The sequence below is a fragment of the Pleurodeles waltl genome, chromosome 1_2 (assembly GCF_031143425.1).
Source record: "Pleurodeles waltl isolate 20211129_DDA chromosome 1_2, aPleWal1.hap1.20221129, whole genome shotgun sequence".
NCBI classification, from domain to species: domain Eukaryota; kingdom Metazoa; phylum Chordata; class Amphibia; order Caudata; family Salamandridae; genus Pleurodeles; species Pleurodeles waltl.
In genome coordinates this window covers 268,682,712-268,701,312 of record NC_090437.1, presented here as the reverse complement: position 1 = coordinate 268,701,312, position 18,601 = coordinate 268,682,712, and the positions used below count along the sequence as shown (strand labels likewise).

The window sequence follows — 18,601 nt, the reverse complement described above, 5'->3', positions numbered from 1 at the left end:
CAACAGCCATACTTGCGGGCGGCGGGGAAGTGGAGGTTGCTCCACCTCCACCGCCACACCAACAGAACACCGCCGAGCTAATCACGTCCTGTGATTCTGCGCGGTGGTGTTCTGTTGGCGGTGTGGTGTTGGTGGAGCTGCCCCCATGGCTCCCGTCCCCTCCCGGAGGATCGACGGAACAGGTAAGTCGATCGTCCGTTAGGGGAGGGAGGTAGGGGGGCGTTTTGTGTTGTGTGGGTGCATGGGGGTGTGCATCTGTGTATGTAGGGGGGTGTGTGAGTGCGTGTATGCTTGCGGGGGTGTTGCGTGTCTCGGAAATGTGTGCGTGTCTGTTTGTATGTATGTCTGTATGGATGTGTGCGTGAATGTGTGAATGTGGGTGTGCGTGTCTGACTGTGTGTGTGGATGTTGGCATGTATGTCGGTGTGTGTGCGTGTATGTGTGTTGATGGTGCCTGCGTGCGTGTCGGGTGTGTATGTGTAAGGTAATGTCGGGGTAAGAGTGGGGAGGGGGGCCCTGCCACCTTTGGGGGGTGGCAGGGGTGGTGGGGGGTGTAGGGGAGGGAGTTGGGGTGGGGCTGGGGGGGGTGGGGGAGACCCCTATCAGTGCCAGGGAAGGAATTCCCTGGCACTGATAGTGCTAACCGCCATGGATTTCATGGCGGTTCCTACCGCTGGGAATCCACGGCGGTAAGCCGGGTCACAATACCGGCAGCGGGATTGTCACGGCCGCCGCGCTGGAGACCCAGGTCTCCAGCCCAGCGGTCGTCTCCGCCCTGGCGGGTGGAACGGGGAAGCGGCAGATGACCATGGCGGTAACCGCCATGGTCATAATACTAAAAATAAGACCGCCAGCCTGTAGGCGTTCTTACCGCCGCTTTAACACCGTCCGCCAGGGTTGTAATGACCCCCTATGTGTCTCTCGCACTGACAAGCCAAGCCTTGCAAAACTGCTTCCCTCCCAGGAGCAAATATTTTTATGTGCACAAACAAGAAGAAAGAAAATAATGCACAACTCTCAGGTAGACATATATCTCAGATTTCAGCTTAACACCTAGCAAATGAAACATCACAATATAATGCTTTAAGATTTTGTGGCCCTGAATTCTTTATGAAAGTTAGGCTTAGGCATCTACTGTCAGTGCCAACATGATATCTGGGGAATGCCCAATATTTCGATGTTGGGTCAGCATATATCTCCTGCCCTTTCTTCTCCGCGCCTGCCATGCGATGTCATTCCACTGTGCATGTTCAATATTCATTAAAATGCTCTCAGACTCATGAAATACTTTTATTCTGTATACCTCCAATAGGCTGCGGTGTAATGTATTTTAAGCATCAAGCAGGACATGCCTCATAGAGATAGTGTGCAAAGTATACTGTTGAAACTATTAACGTATTTTTTCTTGTTCATGCGGACATCAGGAGAAAAGCATCAAAATCTCAGCTCACCTTACTTTGGATTTACATAACTACAGAATATGAGACTGTTTGTTCTCACTTTGAGAACATTCATTGGCTAGTCCGAAAATAGAAACAAGCATTTGCAATGCAATGGGTCTAGCGTTTACTCAAGTTAAAGCTATTAGCATTGAAAACTCCTAATCAGACTTTTCTTGCCACATAAACTGAGAAGTAAACCAGTTTCACATAAGCAAGCTGACGGTCGCCATGAGCGCAAAGCAAACACAAAAAAGGAAACAGAAGTTTGCTTGCAGTGAAAAGTATCTTCAAAAGCGCAATTATCCAAGTAACCAGCAAAAGTGCAATTATCCATGTAACCAGGTCGATGACATGCAAAGTGCTCTACTTCAGCCCAGCAAGATCGCGCTGCCTATGAAATAAAGAGAAAAAATAGTGCAGAAACCATATAGAAAACATGGAGCCCCGTAAGTTTTCAGTAGTTAGCTGGTGCGCTTGAGGTGGGCTAAACACTGGAAAAGGAATGACGTATGCATGCCTTTCACTAATTAAATCAAACAAATTTTAAAAGGCAAGCCCACGAACCAACCAAACTGATGGGGATGGTTAAAAGCCCACAGAGAGATTACCCCCGGGACGGAGTGCTTTGCGCTCAACCCTAAAAATGTAAAGGTTATTTAGACATAATCATGAGAGTTGATTTATTTTTCTCAGGAAAGATTAATTGTTTACAGTGCTCAGGTTATTTCATCCCACCATTGTGCACATTGACAGTAGCTGGGTAAGTACAGTGACTAAAAGAATCAATGCTTTGTTCCTTAGAGCCAATGCTACCACGATCCTTTGCCTGTTTCAGAGACGAGGATAACCTGCAATGACAAGTACAACTGGTCTCGCCTGGAATAAAATCAAGCATTTGCAATGTAATGGGTCTCACTTTTGCTCCAGTTAGAGCTATTAATGCTGTAAACTCCTAACCAGACTTTTCTTGCCACATAAACTGAAAATGAAAAGTCATGCAATTTCACAAAAGGGAGCCGATTTAAAGCGCTACACCATGAGCGTGAAGGTTACTAATCAGAAGAAAAAGACCTGTCAGGTTTCACCTTTGCATAGTAATAAAAAAAAACTGAGCACGTTCGGGCTGTGTAAAACCTTGAATTTGCGAAGGAGTGCTAAAATAAACAATAGAATTAAACTATTAGTAATGAAAAGCACTTGATTAATCCCCAACGAGATTGCTCTGCCTACGAAATAAAGAGAAAAAGTAGTCCAGAAACCATATGGAAAACATGGAGCCTCGTATGCTTTCAGTAGTTGGCCGGTGCTCTCGGGTAGGGCTAAACACCAGAAAAGGCATGACGGATGCATGCCTTTCACTAATGAAATCAAGCGAATTTTAAAAGGCAAGCTCACAAACCAGCGAAGGTGATGGGTGTGACATGGGCGTGGTTAAAAGCCCACAGAGAGATTACAATAGGGACAGAGTAAAAACAAGCATTTGCAATGCAATGGGTCTCGAGCGGACAGAGCGCTTGCAGGTTTGACCCTAAAAAGGCTTGTTTTGCTAATGTAGTGAAGTTCATTTTTTTAGTTGTTTATTTCAGAGGGGTGTGCATGCAATTTCGGGGACATACAAGGGACAGACACACAACCATAGAGTGGTGAAGATAGGGCAGGGACACTGAAGACTGAAATGGATCTTCTTTCATCATTGAGAGAGCGAGCAAAGCCTCGACTGTTTTAGTAATCTGAGAAGAAGTTCAGAGATCCACTTCTTCAGTTTGTTCTATGTGTTCCTGTGTCATGCAGTTTAATTTATTACACAAACATACCTAGGTTTCTGGTGCCAGAAAAATACTTTATTCTTATTTTTGCTTTCCTTTAAATTACTGTGCACTACTGAAGGAGGAGTTGCCAAGATGGCGGGCAAGTAGGATGCGTCTGTGATCCTCTCCCAGTCTTGTGCAGGCCTGGACCCAGGTTCCCCCAGGTAACGCAGACAGAGCAGATCCATCGCAAGCAGAGAGGCCCGCAGAGCATCTACAGACCCAAGTGGTTGCACCGAGGGCCACCCTGTGTCTCCCTGTGACTGACTGACGGTGGAGCTAGGGGGTGGCGTGGTGCAACCAAAATGACAACGCTCCAAGCCCCTGCGGAGATGTGCCGCTGACACTGGAGGGGAGCTGGTGCAGCAGGAGGAAAGACCGTAGCCGTGCCTGGGCCTCATTGCAGCCCTTCATCACAAACAAGGTGAGCATTGTGTGGCACTCCCCCCAGTGACCTCTGGACACTAGCCCCCCCATCTCCCAGTGAAGAAATAAAGAAATTTGATACAGCAGTGGTTGCTGCTCTATTGGATCAGGACATCCCCCCCGTGCACCCGATTGGCAGGGAGTTTCTCTGGACTCCTCATCAGCAACAGGCCGGCCCCCGCTGAAGAGGTAGCCTTAGCTCCTGTGAGCCACTGATGCAGCTGAAGACTGCCAACCTCTGGTCTGTGGCTGGGGGGGGGGGTAGATGGTGACCCCCCCCCAGGATAATGTTGAACAAGGGGCAGAAGGGCCTGCCCTGTATCCCTCTGAGGCAGAAGTAAGTGACAGGCAATGGTTCTGAAGCTCCCACTAGAACAGGCCTTTCACTGACCCATGGAGGAGAGTGATGGGAGGAAGACGTGGAATGCATTTCTTTGTGCCCCCCTTTCTGAAATGGTGGCTGACAGGAGTTGGCTGTGCCTGAGCCCCATCAGCTCGGAGGACACACACACAGCATTGGTGAACGACTTCATTTATGACATAGACTTACACTGGTGTTTCCACTCACACAGTTCATTGCACCCCGGAATCCCACGAGATAGGAACATAGAAGAGGTACACAACAAAAAGGATCAGACCCTCAAAGACATGTTGACGAAGCCGATGATGGGTCCTGGTGGTGACTGCCCGCCCCCCGCCCCCCCCACCAGCCGCAAAACCTCGTGGGACTCTGGAGATAGATGCCTCTGTCACCCAGTCCTTCACCTCCCTTTGGGGCGACCTCCAAACACTCAAAAAAGTACCTATCTCAAGAATTGAAATCAGTGCACCAGGGTATTGTCTACCTTGGGGACATAGTATCAAACTCGGAAGATCAGAAGACAAGCAGAGGCAAAGAAATTGAGTAATTACAGCATGAAATCCTCTGCTTTCTAGACCAGCAAATACACCTACAGGTGCACGCAGAACACCTGAAGAACCTGTCCAGGGGAAACAATATTCATATCGGGGGTGTCCCAACTGGAGCGAAGGAAGACAGCGTGAAATCATATGTCTAAGCCCTGTTTGCTCAAATCCTAGAGGCACCGACCGGTTCTACTATTCAACTGGACCGCATGCACAGGTTTGATCTCCCGCACACTGGGGCCGCATGCCCAGCTGATATGATGACCTGTGTGCATGAGCTCCCAGTGAAGGAATAGATCCTCCATAGAGCTCAGGAGCAGCATCCCCTCTGTTTCCGAGGCCACACTGTGATGCTTTATCAGGATCGCGCCACATTGACATTACAAAAACGCAAAGACTTCTGTCACGTTACATCCTATCTGCGAGCACAAAATGTCTCCTACTCATGGGGGCATAGTTTTTGCCTCATTTTCCGATGGGACGGAAGGCTTCATCAACTTTGTTCTCTGTTGGCATTACGGGAGCTCCTCGTCTCCTACTGAGACAGACAGATCTGCAAAATGCCCTAGAGGGGGCCCTCGATGCCATTAACTCTCTGTCCTGAACTGGTGATCATCGCTCATTAAAGAAAAGTAATTCTTGAGGCAATCTCTCAGGAGACCGACACATGAAGCTTTACAAGGGTCCCCTCAAATGACATTGGCTGGGGGGAAGAGAAAGGGACTGCTGCCTCTAATAAAAGAGACAAGATAAAGGCCCAACATCGCCTGACCAATGAGCCTGACCTCAGGGATTCCACTGGAAGCCCAGTGGCTCCATACTGGGTGCCTGGTCTACTAGGGATAATATGTTTGCTGCTATGTTGTTTTGTTAAAGGGGAGGGTTACTCATGCCTTTCTTTGGAACTCACATGAAGAATAACATTTACAGATGTCAGTAGCAGGGCCTTGAGTCTTGAGACTCTATCAATGGGGGGGCCTGTTGAGATGGGTGTTCCGCCTCACCTATCAACACTATGCCACCCCCTTTGATAAAATGTGAATTGTCTCTATCAACTAAAAGGAGCTAAACAACCCATTTAATAGGAAGACCTTGCTGGTTTATCTGGAGCAGATGGAGCAGGGATATGCTTACTCCACGAATCCCACTTAGTATCTACTTATTGGAAACACCTCAGGTTTCAATCATTCCCACAACAATTCTTTTCTTCGGCTTCAAAAGGAAAGCAGGAGTGGGGATTTTAATCTCGTATTGTGGCCAAGATAGCCGAGATCAGGGGGAGGCTCATGGCTTATCAGGTACATGTGAGAGACCAGGAATTCATCATGGGAACCTTATACGCCCTCAAAGAGGGTCAGGAGTCCTTCCTTTTTAGGTCAATAGCAGAGGTAACAAATACAAGAAGCAGAACAATGTTTATGGGGAAGACTTTAACATAGTCTATAACAATGAGATGGACCATCCTGCACAACAACGGGGGGGGCTCTGGGGATCTGTCTAACGAGACAATACAATGGCAGTCAGTCTTGGGCTTTGGGGATCTCTGGAGGATACACCACCCCACCACTCAGGCCTACACATTTTATTCACATGCACGTAAAACGTATATGCCCTATTGGACCACTTCCTGGGGACAAAAGAGGGACAGGACATGATCAATTCAGTGGACATAGACCCCCGCTCTTTGTCAGACCATGCAGCACTCACCCCGGACCTGGTCATACCAGCTATGCATCCTGTCCATCATCCCTGGTGCCTGCGTACACCACTCCTACATAAACCTGACATAGTGTGACAGTTCCAGAAAGCACTCACAATCTACTTGGCAACTAACGACACAGAGGACACACACATTTCCTTGCTGTGGGTCACATTGAATGCAGTAATCTGAGAGGAAATCATAGCCATGTTTTCAGCAGTCAATAAAGCCCGCAGAGAGAAGAGGAGGTTGATGCGGGTTCAGATGAGGGCGTTTGAGCAAATACACCCCTAGGATTTTTGGCGAGAGCTAGAAGCTGCTAGGAAACAACGGGCAGGAAACTACATGGATAGAGCTGAATACACCACTCCACTTAAAGCATTCCTTTTATACTGAGAGTTATACATGTGTCAGTTTTCTAGCTAACCAACTCAAAGCCCAACATCAGACTACAAAGGTGGAGAACCTAGAGGGGGGAACGGGGAAGTGATCAAGAAAGAGGAAGACACTGCTGCACGCTTTCAGAAGTTCTATGCATACTTATACTCAGGTCAATCCCTCCCAAAGCTTGCTCCCACCCAGTATCTCCAGGGGATCACAAAGTCCCAATTAACCACAGATCAGGCAACTGATCTAGACTGCCTGATTTGTATAGAGGAAGTCATCTCAGCCATAACAAGACTCAGGACTCATAAATCCCCATGCCCGGATGGGTATCCAGCAGAATTTTACAAAACTTTCTTCACAATCTTGGCCCTGTACTGACCAGGCTGTTTAATCCATTTACCAACCCTATGTCAATCCTGACAGAGATGTCTGATGCATCTATAATAGTCCTCCCAAAGCCAGGCAAGGATAAATGTCAATGTGGATCATGTAGACTAATTTCCCTCCTCAATATTGACTTTAAGCCTTTCATGAGCATCCCAATGGCATGCCAGGCCTGATAGAAGCAGATCAAGCAGAGTTTATACTTCATAGGCAATCCAGTGACAATACCAAAAGACTCCTCCACCACATAGACAAAGCCCAGTGCTCAGCACGGCACACAATGCTCCTTTCCACAGATGCCTAAAAAAGCATTTGATCGCTTCCATTGGCCCTAGCCCATTTTTGGCTTCAGTGAATGCTTTCGGTCCTGGATGCTAAGTTGCTATAGCTGCCACTGGGCCATGGTAAGAGTTAATAGCCTTACATTCTGCTTCCACCAGGCCACAAGACATGGGTATCCGATGTCATTCTTATTGTTCTTGTTGTACATGGAGACATTCCCTCAAAGGATACATGACAACCCAGACATCAGGGGTGTCTGCTTCGGAAGAGATGAACATCTCATCAACTTTACACGGTCAATGTTCTTTTTGCTCTAAACAATCCCCTTGCCTCTCTCCCAGCCTTTTCCAGAGAAGTGGAAAGCTTTGGTGCTGTGGCTGGCTTCTGCATCAACATCCATAAATCACAGGCCCTCAACCTCACAGTCCCTCTGTGGCCAGAGAGATTTCCCGCTACTTCCCCATACAATGGGCCAAGAAGTTAATCGCCTATCTAGGTGTTCAATAGGTGAAATTGGTAGTTACCACCACAATGATAAACTATGGGCAGCTAGGCGGACAAGTGGTTCGGGTCTTAGTTCAATGGCGTTCCAATCCCCTTTCTTGGGTTGGCAGAGTGGCCGCTGTAAAAATGCAATTCTCCTGTGCATTCTGTTCCTTTTTTAGACTCTTCCAGTGGCTCTACCCTCAGGGACTCTTCAGTTCCTGCAGTGGGCCCTTTATAATTTTGTATGGGCCTGCAAGCATCCCTGAATAAACAGGGACCTGAGCCACTGACAACTGGGTGAGGTGGGCTTGGGCATACCAAACCTCCAAACCTACTATCAGGCAGCTCAACTCCACTACATGATTGAATGGTCCAAGCCAAAATCAAAAAAACATTGGCTGTTTATGGACCAAGCTATTGCAGGTAAGGCTGTGAAGACAAAAGGGCCTCTAATTGAGTGTGGGATGCATTAGCCACATGCAGCGGCCTGACCACATTTCCTTCATCTCTCACACCTATCATAGGCAACACAGACTTCTCCCCAGGCCTGCACCAAGTTGCATGTGTCCCATGGCAAGAGGTTGGTTGCCACGCATTAGGACACTTTTTAAATGAAGATGGCCCCATTCCTTTTGATCGCTGGAGAAGCTCTTACGACTAACCCGAAACAGAAGGCCTACTCTATATGCAGATCCAGATCCAACACTGGTTCACCTAGCCCATCAACCAAGCCACAGCAGGCTGCCCCTTGAAGGCCTGTGAGTGGTGGCTCATGACGAAATCTAACAATATGCACCTAATTACTGAGCTCTCTGACATTCTTCTACACTCCACACTAGCCCCCAAAACCTCTAATCAAATCCAATTGGACAAGAAATTGGAAGGCAGCTCTCTCCCAAGAAATAGAAAGAGATACATTACAGAGTAAGTCACATTGCTACCAATGTGAGGAGCACAGTGACTGCTACTACTATCTTCTCTTATTGGTATCTCACACCTACTCGACTCCATTGGGGCAATCCCGCACACAGCCCTGATTGTTGGTGGCAGTAAAGCCAGGTGGGCACTTCACTGTACATCCTCTGGGATTGTACTAAAATAGCTCCCATCTGGGAAACTGTAATGAACGACATAGATGACTGTCGACACACCACCTTGCCTCGCTTTCTGACATACACAATCTTGAGCCTTCCAAACACCTTTGCGTTTCCACTTAAATCCCACAAAGGCCAACACATTAGCATCACCCTGAGTGCGGCCCACCAGATGATTCTGGCTCATTGGGGAACTGACAGAATTCCAACTCACACAACATGACTTCAACACCTTTGGCATGTTCTGGAGATGGAGAATCTAACTCTAGTGTTCACATCTCAAGGGGACACATACCGGAATTAGTGGAAGCCTGACATAACACTCCTATCTAAAGATTTCCGGGAACTGACTTGTCCTAAATACCAGCAATTGCTTTCTTTTTTGGAGGAATTACTTTGCCCTCCACTGACACAGCCACCTGGACAACACAAATAGTCATAACTCACACTTTATGCATTTGGTTGTAGGCAGCTTGAGTACCATGGGAGGGGGAGGCGGGTAAGAAGCTCGGGGGTTTGATGGGGTGTTCTTTTGTTGCTCTACCTCTTTTTTGCCTTTGCTATACAGTTTTCTAATAGCACCCCACCAGCTGCAAATTGTATGTGGCTGTATGTGTATTTTTCTAAAACCTCTCAATAAAATAGTTAAACTATAAAAAAAACTGTGAGCCTGATTCACTAAGATAAGCTTAGACCTGAAGTCTAGATTCTAACCTGAAGTCTAAGGGCCCAATTCACAAGGGTAAACTTACACATGAAGTCTAACTTTAGATATGAAGTGTAATCCTGGAATCCTGAAGGTGATTTTAGGTCATGAAAGAGTTCTAACAGGTGATAGATAAAATGGTTTAACTTCAGCACCAATGCCATGCTTCCTACCCAATGAATTTAGGGCCGGATTATGAGGTCCTAGGACTGCCGTATGCTCGGTGGTGGTATGACCGTCAGATTATGAATCTGCCGCTTGGACCACCACAAGACCATCACAACTGCCAGGATCCCGTGGCACTCAGGGAAGGTGTGATCCATCGTGATGGTGCCAAAGCCATCACCACTGTGCAGATCACAACCTACCAAGTTAAGCAAAAAGGCAAGGAAGGGGCCTCAAACAGGGGCCCAGGGCTATTTTGCCCATTTGGGAAATGCGGCTGGCGTACATGTCCTTCCCTCACTGTGCCTGCCACTGTCGGTGCACACTGTGTGCCATGCACAACATTGTGCATGGCACACAGGGCACGATGTTCACAAACTGCACGCCGTCCTGCATTGTGGCGGCATGTGCTTCAGGCTCACTTTATGAGCCAAATCAAGCTTCCACATTGACACCGCTACAGACACTACTGCTAGTCCAGCTTCGTGGAAGTCTCCTGACCACTGTACTGGCGGACCAGCAGTCGGACCCCCAAGATTATAATCAGGCCCTTAGTCTTTCACATTTTCTGCAGTTGTGTATTATCGAACAAAAAGTTCAGTTCTAGACAATGTGCTAAATGAAAATAGTTCCACTCATTGCAGAACAATGTGGGTTCTGGATATTGACACATTTTAAACACTGCTGGCAAAGAGACATGAAACCAAACTCTGTTCATCACACTTAGGGCCTCATTACAAGTTTGGTGGTCTGAGGACTGCCTTGTTGCCAGTGGCGGCCTGACCTCCACCAGTCTGGCAGAGAAGACTGACAAATTATGACATTGGCGGTGGTGCACACAGGATCCCACCAAAGCACCACCGGCACTGCCAGGGCGGCCATACCACTGTGGTCGAGTAGAGCCACCATCAGTCCGGCAGAGACCATGTTCCAGCGGGACTCATTACGAGGTTGCACACCGTCAACATAACCGCCATGGTCATACCACCACAGAATACCAGGTCAAAATGAACAGAATAAAAGGAGACACTCACCTCCAAGAAGCTATGCTCGTCTGGAGCCGCCATGAAACCACTACTAGACATCATCCCACTGATTCTGCTCGCTGAAAGACAACAAAATCATCGCCGACGATTAAGACAACAACCATAAGTACACACGCTCACCTGTTACATTTGTAAAATGTACAAATTACAACTGTTACATAACATACCATAGGGACGGGGGTGTGAGGGCTATACTCACATGAAACAGTACAATGACACACACAACAACAGACACACCCACACATACAAAACACACACACTGCAGCCAACACACACACACACACCACATGTCAAGGACATACACTGATGTACGGCAGCACAGCACAGGGCCAGCCCCACCAATTCACATACAACAAACACATTTTTAACACCACAACAAAACAAATATGTACACATGTCAAACACTCACAACCGACACTGGCCAGGGACTTCATATACATACAACATAAAATACAACCATCTGTGAAGAAACACACACAATTACACTATCATACAACCTCACAATTCGACATACACACCACACACGCATAGTATACCATGCACAATACAAGCAGACTCAAACATGACAAACACACAAAGCCACACAGCACTACTACAAACACATATCAACACTAACACAACACACCACCACGACAACAACAAATCAGCTACATACACAAACCCATCACACAAAACACACACAATCGCTGGGGTATAAAAGCACTGCACACATCACAGACTGCTCAGACAATACTGCAAACAAAAAAGCAGCACACACACACACACAAATACCTATGTCAGCCATGAACAACTCAAACCTAGAAAGGAAAGGCTGGACAAAGATGGCATGTTAAAACCGACAACTAGTTGGTTTAACCTTTATGTGAAAACCGTTTTATAAAAACAATGTCTAAGGCTATAGGCCAGTCCATAGCTGGGGCAAATAGCACCAAAGGCACTACATGGTGCCCCACTAGACTCTTAACTGCCATCTAACCTCCACAGGTAGGGGCATCAAGGGGGCAAGAAGACACCTCAGGGATCCTTGGGAGGGGGTGGGGAGAGGGTAGTTTAGGCTTGGAGGAGGGGTTTAGGTTTGGGCTTAGGAGGGGCGGATATGTTTGGGAGGGGTTGACTTCTTCTCTGTGGGGTAGGGGCATGGGTACTGGCAGAGAGGGTAGGGAGGGCCTTGGAGGTGGAAGGGATGGACTTGAGGAGGAAAACAGACCATTTAGAGTGTCACGGGGAGGAGGAGGAGTAGGGAAAAGTTCAAACTCAGCAAGGAAAGTTTACCTAGACACACATGGATGGTCATCTGAAGGGGGGAGGGAGTGGTTGTATGATGTGTTTCGGTGCATGTTTGAGGGAGGTGTGCTTGTGGGTGTCTGTTGGGTGGGCATTTATGTTTCTTGGGCTAAGGAGAAGTGGAGGTGCCGGGGGATGCCAGAGTGGGTGCGTGTCTGTCTGATGGGGTGGTGACTGCAGGTATGGAGGATGTGCTGCATGGAGCCGTGTCAGTGGTTGTGGTATCTGCGTGTGTGATGACTGGGGTGGATGTCTGAGGGTCTGCTGGGGTGATGTCTGCAGGTATGATAGGTGTGGTGGCTGGATCAATGGATGTTGGTGTTGTGTCTGTAGGTGTGTCATGTGTTGTGTCTGTGATGCTGAGGGTGGTGGGGGTGTCAGGGCAGGTTGTAACTGTTGCTGTGTCTACAAGAGTTTGTTTTCTGTGTGCGTGCCAGTGGTGTGTCTTGTGGTGCTTATGTTTGTCTGTGTTACCCTTGGAGGTTGAGGTGGATGCATGCCTGTCTGTTTGTGTACTTTGGCTGTGTCGGGGAAGGGAGATTCAGACTGGGAAGCGGAAGGTGGAGATGGGACGGTAGACAAAGTGTGACTGGCTGCCATCAGTGTGGAGGCCAGAGCCTGAAATTATATCTGTAGACCTGCCAGTGCACCGCGAATGCCCTGGATGGCATTGAGGATGGTCGACTGACCCACAGATATCGACCTCAGGAGGTCAATAGCCTCCTCTTTGAGTGCAACAGGGCTAACAGGGGCTGACGAAGAGGTGCCTGCGGCAAAGGAGAGGCCCACCCTCTTGGATGGGCGGGTACAGCCACTAGGGTGGGGAGCTACGGGGGAGTGAAGGAATCGGGGTGACAGACAGAGATGGTACTGGGGTGGTCACTGACAGGTCTGCCACCACTAGGGAGTGGCCACTAGAAGAGGATTCCAAAGAAGATGTACTGGATCCAGTCTCCCCTGTGGCCAGAAGCTTCCCTACTCACTGTGACCCGTCGAGGTAAAGGCAAGCAAGCCTGGTATAGACAAGCCAAACCTACTTCATTTCACATACTTATAGACAAACACAATGGACCTATTCAACCCTGTAAGACCTAGAATTGCCATACATCACTAATTAAGTTAAAAGAGTCAGAACACATGTCACACACATGCACCAACAATGATGTGTCATGGATTGAAAAAACATAGTGGACTAAGTCATATAGGTCATTGGTCGTCAGACAACTACCATCATCTGTCAAGTAAGGGACAAGTTGATCCTGATCCCACACGCTACAACAAGATGTCAATCAGAACGTATAGAAAATATGGACAACTAAACTGCGCTGCAAGATGAAAATCAGACCTACCTCATCAAGCAATTAATCCACCTTTGGGCAACTGACTGAGTGGGTACATCACTACACACACATCAGACATGCCAAGCCTTACAGCTGTCTATGGAGTATTCTGTGGGCCAAAGCACATGTGTTGCTGGCATACCAGGTACACCTACCTTGATGCAAGCCTCAAGCCCAGATACACTTACATCACTACTCACATGTGTATGTGAACTACCACACCAGCACCACATAGATATCTATGCCAACATTAGTCTCCCAAACAGCCAGTATACATACCAATTCACAATGTTGATTCTTCTCTGAACCTTTCCAATGATACATGATGTTGATGCACATCTATGAAGTATGTACATGTGAATAGGCCACTATTGCCCATGTGTAATGCCTACAAGAGTCTGTGCAAGGACAATGCTGTGTAGCCACTTTCGACTCACAGAACATTAGCAAGGTTGTAACATTCCTAGCTTCTGATAACAGCATATGTATGCCCCCAGAAATGTTGGAAAACATCAGTGGTATCCAACATGCATATTGTCTACTCTGATGAGGCATCACAAATGTCTATGTACAGCTCTCAATTACCAAGGGGGAGTACCGTGTAACAGGTGTGAAGATGTTAACCATGTAGGTCATGTGATATGTCAGATGGACATCACAGTCTCACATGCTGCTGTCACGTATCAAAAAGCATTAGTAAACGAGTGATGAATGGTATATGTCTGCCTTATATTGCAAGTAAAGAAGAAAATTGGGACATTGTAGAGGACAGAGTACAAGGACCTACACACCTTATCACCATTACATTGGGAGGAATTACCTGTTGGTGGGTATATACGATTAGCTAAGTAAAACATGCAGTATAATGGGACACATGACACACACAGTCATGTGTGCACCATTAAATGCAATTGTACTGAGGTAACAACATAGTTGAGTAACATGCATCTAAATATATTTTTATGTGCACACATGTGTGCCATATATGGCTATGGTACATCAATGTGCACATAAGAAATCTGTGACACTTTGCACTTACCACATTGTCAGAGCCAACATCCAGTTCCCTCACAAAAGAGACAAACATGACTGAGGTCTGCACTTAACCCCTTGTAAGTGCTGTGCTGCCGTCAAACACCCATCTAACTCAGGGTAGGCCAAGGTCAAAATGTGGGCCATGGGGGGGTGAGTCAGTGTTCAACGGGCATCCCATCCTCATTGGGAGGACATCTCCAGCTGGGCCTCTGCGGTCTTCCGGGCCCAGCGTCTCAGGTCTTCCCTCTTCTTCTGACAGTGAGCACTCTGCTGTCTGTGGACCTCCAGAGTCCGCACTTGCTTGACGATGGCACACCAAATCCCCTTCTGATGGTTGTTGCCCTGCATGAATGACATAGAGAAGAAAGTATGTCATGTCCACATGTACCATACTACAACAGGCCTAACACAGAATGTCATGAACATCCCCTATGAACATAGATGAGCATATGTAGTCATGCCCGATGTACAGTGGAAAGAGGCAGACAACATGCATCTCGAGCATCCGCTGTCATGTCATCACATATGACCAGACAGCAAACACATTTGCAAATATGCAATATGAGGAGGAGTTTGGTATACCAACTCCACTAACCTTGTGCAACAATTACAAGGTGGGTCAGGGCACATACATCAAACACTCTTCACAATGTGTCAGGACTCTCAATCTGTCACCAAATGTCATTACATGACCAGATACATGTTCCATTCTATCACAAGTTTGGTACCCTACAGACATTAAACACACATTCAGAAATGTTGCCCATCAACCTTAGCTTAAAGTGGCAATAAACATGAAGAACTTCTACTCCAGAAATGGTCAAGTTGTCTCTTTGGCAGACCTCTGCGTTTTCCAAGTATGTGCAAAGTACCTGGGTTCAGTTCATGATGTCTTCATCATGCAGAACCGCAATATCCCGCAGAGGATGACACAACAGTACACATAGAGGGCCTGGCTGGTTGGTAAGTCATATATGTGATAAGTATGAGTATCCAATGTCTGCTGACAAATATAAAGATGTTCAATATTGATGTCTGCACACATATAATGGCTCCTTACACAGGATTCTGGCAACCCAAACTGTCCCTGGTTGTTGACACTAGTGAGGTACACACCCACGCCAAGAGAAGTTCGCTTCAATGAGGCCCATGGAAGGACAAGGCGGGTTGTGCACTTTCGGGCTACTAAAGGCCAGATTTCATTGTATTGACAAGTTAGGTGGAGCCCTCTTCTACTCACCCGCCAAAGTCTGCAAAATCATAGTTGCCTGCTACATGTTCCACAACCTCGCTCTAAGACATCAGGGGGCATATTTATACTCCGTTTGCGCCGAAATTGCGTCGTTTTTTTTTACGCAATTTCGACGCAAAACTAACTCCATATTTATACTTTGGCGTTAGACGCGTCTAGTGCCAAAGTTCATGGAGTTAGCGTAATTTGTTTGCGTGAACACCTTCCTTGCGTTAATGATATGCAAGGTAGGCGTTCCAGTCTTAAAAAATGACTGCGATGCATATGCGTCGTATTTATACTCCCGGGCAAAAATGACACCCGGGAGTGGGCGGGTCTAAAAAACCTGCATTTGCGCCGGATTTTAGCGCCTGGGTCAGGGCAGGCGTTAAGGGACCTGTGGGCTCAGAATGAGCCCAGAGGTGCCCTCCCAAGCCCCCAGGGACACCCCCTGCCACCCTTGCCCACCCCAGGAGGACGCCCAAGGATGGAGGGACCCACCCCAGGGACATTAAGGTAAGTCCAGGTAAGTATTTTTTTTTATTTTTTTTTGTGGCATAGGGGGGCCTGATTTGTGCCCCCCTACATGCCACTATGCCCAATGACCATGCCCAGGGGACAGAGGTCCCCTGGGCATGGCCATTGGGCAAGGGGGCATGACTCCTGTCTTTGCTAAGACAGGAGTCATTTCTATGGGGGATGGGCGTCGTAAAAAAATGGCGCAAATCGGGTTGTGGCGAATTTTTTGCCTCAGCCTGACTTGCACCATTTCTGGACGCCCATACGCCATTTTCCCCCTACGCCGGCGCTGCCTGGTGTACGTCGTTTTTTTTAACGCACACCAGACAGCGCCGGCGGCTAACGCCGCCTAACGTCATTCAATAAATACGGCGCCCGCATGGCGCTTCAGAATGGCGTTAGCCGGCGCTAATTTTTTTGGAGCAAAACTGCGTTGGCGCAGTTTTGCGTCAAAAAGTATAAATATGGGCCCAGATCCCATACACACCAGATGAGGGGGAGCCAGCAGTTCCAGCTGGTGAGAATGCAGATTTGCCAAGTGAGGATGACATTGATGAGGATGAAGTTGGAGACAGTCGTGCAGAACTCATACATTAGTACTTCAGTTGATTGTAGGTATATGTTGTTCTGTATAATACTTCACTCAGTGGATATTTGGGGGGCTAAGAGATGTTTGTGAAGGGTCTGAGCAGAACCATCAGACAGCTCATTAGTTGCTTAGCAGTACATAGCTCAGGTGTGCATTCAAAATTGTAAATAGAGTTGTGCTATCCTGATTACCTTATTTGTTATTGTTTGTGACACTGCACAGTGAGTGTGGCAATTGTATTTGGAACATGTCTTTATGGGTCTTCATTACCATTACCTGCCCATACCTTTTGTATTACGTATTTACTTTGCAGATTTCTTCACAAGGTCATCCTCATGTGCACAAATCTAAATTGTGTCACAGGCTGTTGGGACTTGCAGGTCTGACATGTGAAGTGAACAAGGATAGATCCAGGTACTGTATGGCATCATATGGGTGGTGTATGAGTTCCATGCCCAGAGTGTCAAGACAGAGGGATGGTAGTGTACTGTTCCACACAATCGACCTGTGTGCCATGTTGTCTGGGTCCAATGGCGTCATATGTGTGGCCTTGTGTCTCTGACACTTCATCCAGTGTACTCCATCACCTTAAACTTCTGAGTGGTTTGATAATGATACTATTTAACGTGTATGTAGCTGTCACTGTATTTCCTCATTGCAGGCCACTGTGCATCTGTGTCAAGACTGACATAGCTGAAGTGCATGCCTATTTATACCTGACCATGGTAAGTGGAAGGTTCTATGACTGGAGACAGTCATACTGACCTCTGTCAGTAATATAGGGTATGGTTATTGGGGAGGTATGGCAATGGAATGTGATAAGGCCTTAGCAGGTGAAACATTGAAGCTATCTGTTTGTCTATTTGGACAGCCAAACACTGAAATGTCCCTCATTTCTGTAGTCTGTGGGGTTCTTGTCAATTACACCTGTGCAGAATTATTACATTGTGGGTCTATACTGCCCTGTGTGATATTTGGCATGTTGTCAACCTATGTGCTGGCAAGTGCACTGAATGAGAAAGGGAGTGTGTCCAGCTGTACAATTGTACATGTATCTAACCCAGAATCAACTGTACACGTGAGCTGGGACTTTAGATTATGTGAACCTATGTGACTATCATGAGTATACAACATTTTTCAAAGTTTACTAATCAATATAGAAAATAAATGACTCTGAACCAAGGTATGTGGTTTAGTTGTACTTATTTACATGTGCACAGGTAGGTGAAAAGAATGAGATGAAATCATTGGTGCAAACAGTGAAGGGTAGAGTCATGGTGGATGTAAATATCAGGGTAGCTGCTGCAATATTTGGAGTCTCAAGTTCAGTGTCCCTGTGCCTTTTCAAACTGGAGAGTGGTGGTAAAACAGTCAACAGGGTATATGTGTCCTTCATTGCCATGATAGGATCACCTCTAGAGCAATACCCACCCCAGGCTAAACCAAATTCCTCCCTCAATCTGCAGATGCACTCTGTGCGCCATCTCCTCTCTCCAGACAAGGACAGTCCAACCCACTCCACACACCCGTTAAGCCACATCAAGGATACAAATGTGACGTTATTTACCAGTTTTATGTTATGTGTCATCTCGCAGTACGGCAATATACGAATTGCACTATATAAGTTTATATCTGCGTCTAAGCAGATACCAGAATTAATGGAGAAATGTACTGCCGCTTGTTTATCATGATTAATAAACAGATTGTGTAGAGGATCACTTCCTAGCAGTGGTCGAGGCCTTGGCATCTGCTCCTCCTGGATTTTTAGGTGG

At 47.1% G+C, this 18,601-nt stretch overlaps 1 long non-coding RNA gene across 5 annotated transcripts in view; it reads left to right on the top strand.

Moving 5' to 3' along the window:
• The window catches only part of LOC138299629 (uncharacterized), a 146,753-nt gene that overhangs the window by 34,615 nt on the left and 93,537 nt on the right, over positions 1 to 18,601 (top strand). For 2 of the 5 annotated variants that reach the window (XR_011204796.1, XR_011204798.1), the window contains exon 3: positions 17,143 to 17,243. The exons of the other annotated variants lie outside the window; for them this stretch is intronic. This is a non-coding gene — a long non-coding RNA (uncharacterized lncRNA). The remainder of the gene's footprint in view (positions 1 to 17,142; positions 17,244 to 18,601) is intronic. 5 annotated transcript variants of the gene reach the window in all.